Source organism: Myotis lucifugus, unplaced genomic scaffold (assembly GCF_000147115.1).
Source record: "Myotis lucifugus unplaced genomic scaffold, Myoluc2.0 scaffold_36, whole genome shotgun sequence".
NCBI lineage: Eukaryota > Metazoa > Chordata > Mammalia > Chiroptera > Vespertilionidae > Myotis > Myotis lucifugus.
The window spans coordinates 2,829,083-2,838,181 of NW_005871084.1; positions in this window are offsets into that span (position 1 = coordinate 2,829,083).

Here is a 9,099-nt window from a genome sequence, read left to right on the forward strand (position 1 = left end):
TATATGAGCTGTGTGTGAGTTTCCTTAGCAAATCTGAACACTTTAAACCCAAGCAGCTTCTGGCACAATTGGACCAGCTGGGTGGTCTAGTGTGAAGCACCTTCTTTCTCTGAGAGGCATTTAAAGTAAGGAGTGGGTTCTGTTGGCGTGTGGTTAAAGCTTCTCTCGTGACTTGGCGAAATGAACCAGGATATGTTTAATCAAATTGAAAGGTTTGGAGCAACCACCAGAAACCACTCAGTCACTCATCAGCCCTTCATTTATCAAATAAATATGCCCTGGGTGGCTCCCATGTGTCTGGCACTGGCCTAGGCATGAGGGATGAATTATATGTGTCTGACATCATTTCCGGACATGGCGCTCACTGGCTCACATTCAGTTTGGGATCATTCTGATTGATCATGTTTATTAGCAAATGAGCAAAATTTTGTAAAATTATCCCAAGTCCCGTGCTGGAAAGCACCACTGGAGTGCAGTGCACACATCTACGAGGCACTCACTGTCAAGGTTAGAGAAGCTCCCATCAAAGAGGTCCACTCCTGACTGCCCCGCATCCCTTCCCACCTCAGCCAATATCAACAGGAGAACCGGACGCCCCTGAAATCATTAATTTTTGTGTTTAATTTGAGAAAGCACTAATTGAACAAGCATTGGGAGAGGGTTCTGCTGTCATTCCCCTCACTCCCAACCACACAATTTCACTTGATCCACACAACACATGGCAAAGGTGACAGGTTTGAGGCTCTTTCCCCAGGCAGTGACTTGAGACTGAGAATGGTTATGGAATCGTCTCGTCGTGCAACTACAGCTCAATATGGGTCTCCTGAATCTAATGTCCTCTGCGTGTCACCCTCCTTGGCCTGATTATTCCACACAACCTCCTGTTCCACAGCCGGGGCCATGTAGGAGCTGGGTTAATCACAGCAGGATTGGATCAATATCCTCAGCCCCCCAACAACGCTGTCTGCTTTGCCAAGAAATCCTGTGGGGAAGCCTGTAGAATGAGAGAGAGATGCGTAACATGACAAGCTTTCCTTATGAGTGTTCACCATGCAGAGAAGGCCAAGTGCTGTGAGCCATAATCATGAAGAGAAGGGGAGGAGAAGGGAAGAACATCTCAGTGGTAGTTTAGGAGTTAGGAAGGGGGTGACCAAGACATGGATCAGCCAACTTAGGGACCAGCCAACTGATGTGACAGTGCCTCTCCCAGAGCCTTCAGGTCCCAAAAGTCCCCACGCTCAGTGACCATGCGAAGCTGGCCTCATACACGCCTCCTCTTTCCATGAGGTTTTGCTCCGATGGAATTAAACAGGGAACAAAGAAAGGGCATTCTGTGTCATTTCTACTGGGTTGGCTCATCTCGCAGCTTATTATGATTCCTGCCTGTGTCAGTTCTGCATCCAAGATGGGCCTCATTCTTTGTGTAGAATGCTAAGGAACACACATGGAAGGCAACGCTTCCGCCCTCCACTTTGAAGCCATGGCTGATACAGTCCTGCTGCTCCTTCCCCAGCCCAGCTTCATCGTTTCCACCATCCCCTCGATGATTATTGCCGGTCCTCTCCCATGAAGCGCACCGGGGACACTCACTGACTCCCAAGGTAGTTAGCAAGACGAAAGGGTCCACTTGGAAGTGCAGTTAAAGTCATAGTGGAGGGGGAGGCAGCAGAGAACCAGGCAGCCGCACGGTGAGGGTTTCTGCCCCCGGAGCTGGCCTTACTTCGCTCTGAGAATCACACCAGTGAGGCCCTATGGTCCTTTCATCGTAGGACAATGTGTGCCCCAAACGTGACATTGCCACTGGAGGCCTGTCCAACTCACAGCAAGCCTCTGGGGCTGTGAGATAGTGCAGCAGTTGTCATGGATAGATGGCTCATCTACACTTTTTTCTGAACTCTTCTTAAACTTTTGCTTTCCACCAGTTTACTCTTTGTTCTGATGAGAAAGCCAAAGCCCAAAGAGGTTGAGGAACGTGCCCAAGGTAGTTCAGTTAGTCTGTGGCCCAGCTGGACCTCAAAGGACAGACATGTGTTGCATGGTCACTATGTGCTTCCTATTGTCCTGGGATCGGGGACACAAAGAAGAAGGAGGCCTCGTCCCTTCTCTGAGCTGCTCTCGATTTGGGAGTTAGATAGTTGCCCACACAAAGACATTAAGACTTCCAGAGACTACATGCCATCACAGAGCCCTGACAGATGCCCAGGGACTTGAATTATGTCCTTGATTTCTTCCCAGATGAAGAAGCACTGAGTCAGATTTTACCCTCTGCTTTGTTACTTTTGGGAAATAATTGCTCTTGTTTATTTGGATGATTCCATTGCCAAGAGGTTATAGGCAAAAGACCGTGGTCGTACTGGGTGTCAGTGCGGGAAGTGATGGTCTTGCTGCTCTTACTTCGCCAGTTCCTGCATCATAAGCAGACAGGATCTGCAGAGGGGGACTTGGTCGGGGTCACAGAATGGATTAGAACATGTTAGGTTGTGTGGGAGGAATTTTTGTCTCACAGGAGCTGGGTAAGGAGTGAGCTGGCTGCCTTTATGATGCAGGCTGGTTTCCGCTCCCCATGCCAGGTCATGAGCCCGGCTCCTCCACTGCGGCCTCCTCCCCAATCATGGAAACCCTACGCCACGGCCACCAGTTGCATGTCTCACTGCCCCTCAGCTCCCCCTGCCTGGGACAGGCTCAGGGAGGCTGTTGGAGACAAACCCACCGCAGGAGCCCTGGGGCCTGTGGCGAGTTGAAGGAATGGGACATCCACTTTCTACTCTTTAACATCCAAGTTCCCTTCTAAGTTTTCTAAAAGAAAAGGACGCGTTTCAAACACATGCAAAGGTAAGACACTGTAAGTGACTTCAAAGGGCCTAACTTAGAAAGCTGGGTCACCTATATGCTCTGCAATAAGAGTTATGTGATGCAAGTCTATTGTGTACCTAGAATATTTGAACACTGTGCATAGGATGCAAAGATGAATAATTCATTCACTCATTCAACCAAGATCCAAACATGTGTTCCTACTATGTGTCAGGCATTGTGCTAGTCACTGGGAATTAAAAAAAAAAAAAGATGCCCTTTCCAGAATATAGGGCTGACAGTCTAGTGAGGACACAGGCAAATGCGTCACAGCAGCGTTTAGTCACAGATTTTTAAAGCAGGTACGGGGGACGGTGAGCTGAAAGGAAGGAAACGCCATCTGTGGTGTGGGAGAAAGGCATGAGAGGAATAAGGGACAAGCACTCCAGGGAGGACGCACTCTGGTGCTGCAGGCAGCCACCCGTTAAAGAGGAATCGCCCCGGCAAGTGAAGCATAGAAGTGTCCACCTTGACAGAGCTCAAGTTCGCCTCGAGTTCCCAAAGCATCTCCCCGCGATTTCCTCCGGAGAGCAACTGAACTGAGCCTGGAGTTTACTTGGTGGGGATTTTCCTCTCAAACATGCAGCCAAACATCCACAGAAAACATCGCCTTTTAAATAAAAGAAGCACATTGCACTTTTGGCAGGTGACTAGCGCGGTTGCCTGTGTGTCTGTGTGTCTGTAGTGCACATGTAAAGAATTTCAATTTCTCAAAAGAGCTGGGTAACATGCCTTTAAATTCTCATTCAACTGAGACTTTTTTTTTTAACCAGGGAAAAGCCAGGACTGTGATTTCCAATTTAGGCTGAAATGAACATCCTGGTAACCCCAGCCCTCACGCTCTATGTATCATACTGCCCCCAAGTGGTAGGCTATGTCCCTGCATGTCATAACCTCAGTGTTTCCAAAGGATTTCACCTTTGCTGCCTCGGTGTTCCAAACTGATGGCATTGAGAACTTCCCTGGCAGCAGAATCGGCTTTTGGGATAAGGTAAGTTTTCAAAGGCTTGAGAGGCAGAGGGGGAGGAACGAGAGAGGTCGTTCTATTGAATATCAGTTGACCCAGTCAATACACCAGACAAGAACTAATCTTGTTCTATCTAGAGAGCAAGTCCCTTCCTTTTCACCTTTCTGGCACCTTTAGCCCAATAAAGAGCTCATTGAAGCCCATCTCGTTTTTAAGGCTGCCTGTCTTCCACGCAGCACAACCTGTCTTGCTTTTCTGCTTTGTGTCCAGTTGCAGCTGGATACGAAGAGGTCAGAGATTATCTCCTGCGATTTGGATGTGCCAGCTGCTGTGTTTACAGCCCCTCTCGCTGAGCGTAACAGCGGTGCCCGAGGCTGCTCTGGCTCCCGTGTCTCTGCATGGGCTCAGGTCATCTCAGATTCTTTGCTCAGCAATTAGTGATACATTAATTGAATAAAGTAAGGAAAGGGCCCCTAGGGGGTCCAAGAAGTGGCTGCAAACCACCCCCCCCCCAAATGTAGGCGGTGTGTTAGGAAATTTTGATGGCAAAAAGCATTTTTTTTCTTAGATTATCTCGAGTAATCCTTTTTGCAGCAATCTTTATTAACATCTGCTCTATGCAAAACACTGAGCTGGGGACAGCTTTTTAGAAGAGGCCGCGTGCAGTACAGGGGCAGGAATCACGTGAGAGTTCCCAAACCGTCGTAAGGTAAGGTAAGGCCTCGTGAAAAGCGGTAGGTAGCCAGGCTTCGTGAGCGCTCTACAGACGGGGTAACTGGTCACGCCCAGGACTGTAGAAATAAACCAAGCCTCTACCATTTGCTCCCTTTTCTGCTCTCTCAGCTGTCTTGTCACCACCCTTACCCACAATTTCTGCTCACGTATAACCACTGCTTTCTCCAATCTTCTGCCAAGTCTGGGGTCTCGTGGCCCCTGCTGCTTAATGGCCTCTGCTTGCCTGCCTCCTTTGGGTGTCTTTCCGTTTCTTCACGTGGCTACCAAGGGACTTCCTTGCTCCCTGCATCTCCGGCTTGGATCCCTACGCCAGTGAACGGATTGTCTCCATTAAGCTGTGTGTTCCCATTGGAGCAGAGCTTTCCGTCCAGGCCGCTCCACAGGCTGCTGGTCAACCCTGGGGAGGGTAAACAAAGAGGGTATCTGTGTATAAGGAAGTCTGATGCAGGAATAATAGCGTATGTGAACTTACTCAGAGCAGGAGCTGTTTATTCTCCGAATGGAGCGGTAGGGAAAGAATTCCCAGGGGGCAGCTGTGTAAAATCTTCAAGTGGGATGGGGTTTGGAACAGCCAAAGAGCTCGAAGCCAACTGGTGTGGCAGGAACATCATGCACTCGCCGGGGATGAGGCTAGAGAGGCGGGCGGGGCTGGCTTCCCTGGGAGCAGGATGGAGGAGGAACAGCGAGGAGGGCAGGCCTAATGGCACTGCTAGTTCATGGTCATGCACTTTCCTGAAGGGTCAGTAAGACCAGGAGGTGACAACCTAGAGCCTGTAGGCCAAATGCAGGCTGGTTTTTCATGAACTGAGCAAGGTTTTTCTATTTTCCAGTTGTTGAAAAAAATCAAAAGATGAATACTGTTTCACGCCGTGGGAAATACCTATGGAATTCACATCTCAGTGTCCACACATGAAGTTTAATTGGAATTTACCAATGGGTCCCATTCGCCCAGACTATCCCAGGTTAGCATGGAACATCTTAGGTCCTGGAAGCCCCCCTCAGTCCCCGGCGAATCGGGAAGGCTGGCCACCTGGGACGCAGCCAGGCTCATTTCTTTACACGTTGTCTGCGGCTGCTTTCATGCTCCGATGGCAGAGTGCTTATGACAGGGGCCATATGGCCCGCAAAACCCAAACTATGTACTGCCTCGCATATTTATAGGAAAAGTTTGCTGACCCCTGATTAAGACCAAGGGAGAGTAGATAATTAATCTGATAAGGCAAAAGGATATAACTGATCACTACTCTCATGAGAGTCTTGGGCAAGCCTATTTATTTTCTTCACTGGAAGCTGATTTATGTTTAAAACTTAAATTAGATCATGTCACCCACTGAGCATAAAATTCAAGGATTCCCTACATCCCCCTCAGACAAACCTCATATTTTTCCTGTTCTTCCCCTTGCTCACTCCACACCACACCCACTCTCTCACTCTTCCTCAAGCATGTCAAGTGCAACCTGCCTCAGGACCTTTGCACTTACTGTTCCATCTATCCAGACCCTTCTCCCCAGATATATGCACACCTTGCTCCTTCACCTCATTCTTGTTTCTTTGAAGTTGTCTTTTAACTGAAGCCTTCCCCTCATTGCAGCACTCTTTGCCTCCTGACATCACTTATTCATTTGTTTATTTTCTGTGTCCACACTACAAGACCAGACATGCAAGAACAGGGGCCTTGCTATGTCCCCAGCTCACAAAACAGTCCTGATCACATGGTGGGTTTGCGGTAAATACTTGTTGGGTAAGTAAATGGTTGGTAAAGTCAAGAATTTTATGTGTGTCTCTGGGGTAAGTCTCCACTCACTGGGCCCTATTACTGCTCATCAATATTTCATTTTATCCAATATCTCTCCTGTGACAATTATGTAGCCGACAGTCTCTGTCATCCGCTGGCCCCTTTTCCTGCCAAACACCTTGTCTTTAATCATCTGACCGCCTGCAAGAAAAAAGCGCTGTGGATATCTTGTGCCAGATGTGAGCCTGAAATGCTGCCACGTCTCTTGTCCTAAGGATGGATGCATTACTCCTACGCCCAGGGGTGGAATTGGGGCAATTCTTCCACCCCCTAAAACCAACAATGACATTTCATACTTAGATGCGTTTTTCTAGGGGGAGGGTCCAGACCTGTCATCCAATACTCAAGAAGGCTGAGGAGCTCTGATGTTAAGCAACAGTCCAATTGCCTAAACACATGCCAAGCTCTCTAGTGAGATGACAGGCCCTCCCGCGGGGTGCCTTCTGCTCTCCAGTATGTTTTCATAGGGACTCGAGTTCCTGGGATTCAGCTGGTACCACTGGGATGCTCTCTGGGCCTCTCTGGAAGGTTCCTTCCCTCTGCCACGTTCTGAGACTTGTAAACACACCGCCAGTCTCCTACTGCGCTCCCCAGTGGCTGCCTCAAAAGGGCTTTTTTCTTGCAGGCGGTGAAAAAAGCTGGACTGAGCCTCCCGCAAGGCAAGTGATGCTGGGGCCAGAGAAACGCTCTGGGAAGAGCCCCGGCCGGTGGTGGCAGAAGGGCTGGAAATGCGCTTCTCTGCGAAGGAAAGGGCCCAAGCGGAAGAGGCCGGAGGCGAAAGAAAACATGCCCCCTGAGCATCACCAGCTGGGAGCTTGTTAGACGTGCAAATCCTCTGCCCACTCCAGACCCATTAAAGCTGCGACTGGGGGTGGGGACACCCTGTGCTTTAACAAGCCCTCGGGGTGCTGCTGATGAGCCATTGGGCTACAGGCCTGGCCCACTGTGCTGCTCATTAGTGTTTGATGAGAGAGCCACTGAGAGAATCGATCAGCCAGTGACTCACAGCCTCAGCTGCACATTAGCACCATCTGAGAGCTTTAAAAACCCCTCCACCCAGGCCGTGCCTCAGGCCAATTACATAGACTCTCAGAGGGGGGCCTGGGCATTGACTTTTTAAAAGCACAGTAGGTCACTCTCATGTGCAGCCAAAACTGAGCGCCATGCAGTAAACGAAGGCACTAGCATCTGCAAGATGCTCCATTATGAACGCCTTTGAGAGTGTTGTTTTTAAGGAACAACTTACATAAAATAATATATCAAGTTACAGGTGTTTGAGACAAAATAAAGTTTTATTTTTCTCTCCTTTAATAAAATTTTAAAAAATTCGGTGGTAAAGAGCCAAGGACTGCGTTGTCAACAATTTAGGGTAGTTGACCTCTCGCGCCATCCCCTTTAAAGAACACACCGTAAGCTCCACCTGGAGTTTCAGCTTTGATCTCATTGGTCAGCACTGTCACATAGGACTACCCTGGGCTGCAAGGGAGTCTGGGAAATGCAGCCTTTCAACTGGGCACCTTCCCACTCCCAGCCTCAGCTGCACATTGGAATCACCCGCGAGCTTTAAGAATCCCTTTGTGAACGAAGCTGGGCTGTTTCTAAGGAAGAAGGGGAGTGGATACTGGGGAGAGAGATGAATAGAGCATCTTTTTTCTCTCGTCCTCAAATGGACTGTTCTGGTAGTGGGAGGCAGAGCTATGGTGTTGTAGTAAGAATGGGGAAAAGAGCACAAAACGAAGTACAGTTTTTTATTCTTTCTCTCCAGAAGGGCTTTTCAGAATCAAAGGTGAAGCAGGGCATAGTTTTCCCATCCAGGGAGGATGAAAGGGGAGGGTCAGGCAGCTGACGGAGCCTGGAGCCTGGGGAAGGGGCAGAACCCCGCACGGCATTCTCTGCAGCTCCCTGACCTTCAGCCAAGGTCAGGAGCCAGTGGGTGGGTAGGTTCCGGAGGGTCTCAGTGACTTGAGTAGAGACCTGAAAGATAAGATGGAGAGAGCCAAGAAAAGAAGTTTCTGGAAAAATACACTCTGAGAAGTAAAAACTGAGGGGATTATTGCAATAATTCAGAGAAAATGCCTTCTTTGCCTTTTAGAGGGGCGGGGGTGGTTTTCCTCCCTCGTCTCCAGCCGTCACTGGGAGGAAGAGGGGGAAGATGATTCATGGGTGCAGGACCACATCTCATTTAAACCCTCAGGCCGGGCGGTGAGGGGGTTGTTTGATTTATTGGTTTCCTGTGACACAGACGTGAAAACAATAGTAAAGACCATATCGACCTTCCAGATGTGGTCCTACATACAGACATAAATGATGACAAAGCAGACGACCTCCTGGAAGCCCCAGCGGTACCAAGGGCCTCAATGATCCAGGGCAAACGAGCAGCGACTCCACTGCTGCCAGAGACGGCGGGATGTCCCCCCTCAGCCGGGCGCTGCCATTCCTGCTGCCCCTCGGGCTCTGGTGGCCTGTGTGCAGGGTGGGCCCTGCCCCCCTGAGCTCTGGGGAAGCTGCCTGGAGAGGGAAGCTTCCAGATGCTAGAAGGGAAGGACCTAGCAAGGTGTCTGCCTTGCTCTCGCTTCTGCTTTCCGCTGTGGGCCACTCCAGGCTTCCTCAGGACTGGCTTCCGAGCCCTTGGCCTTGGTGTCTTTCTGGTCTCCCGGGGCCTCTCCTGCTTGCTGGCCCAGAGATGTCTTACGTGCGAAGGTACCCTGCTCTCTGCTCCTCCATCCTGCCTCCTTCGGACAAGCACTGCACT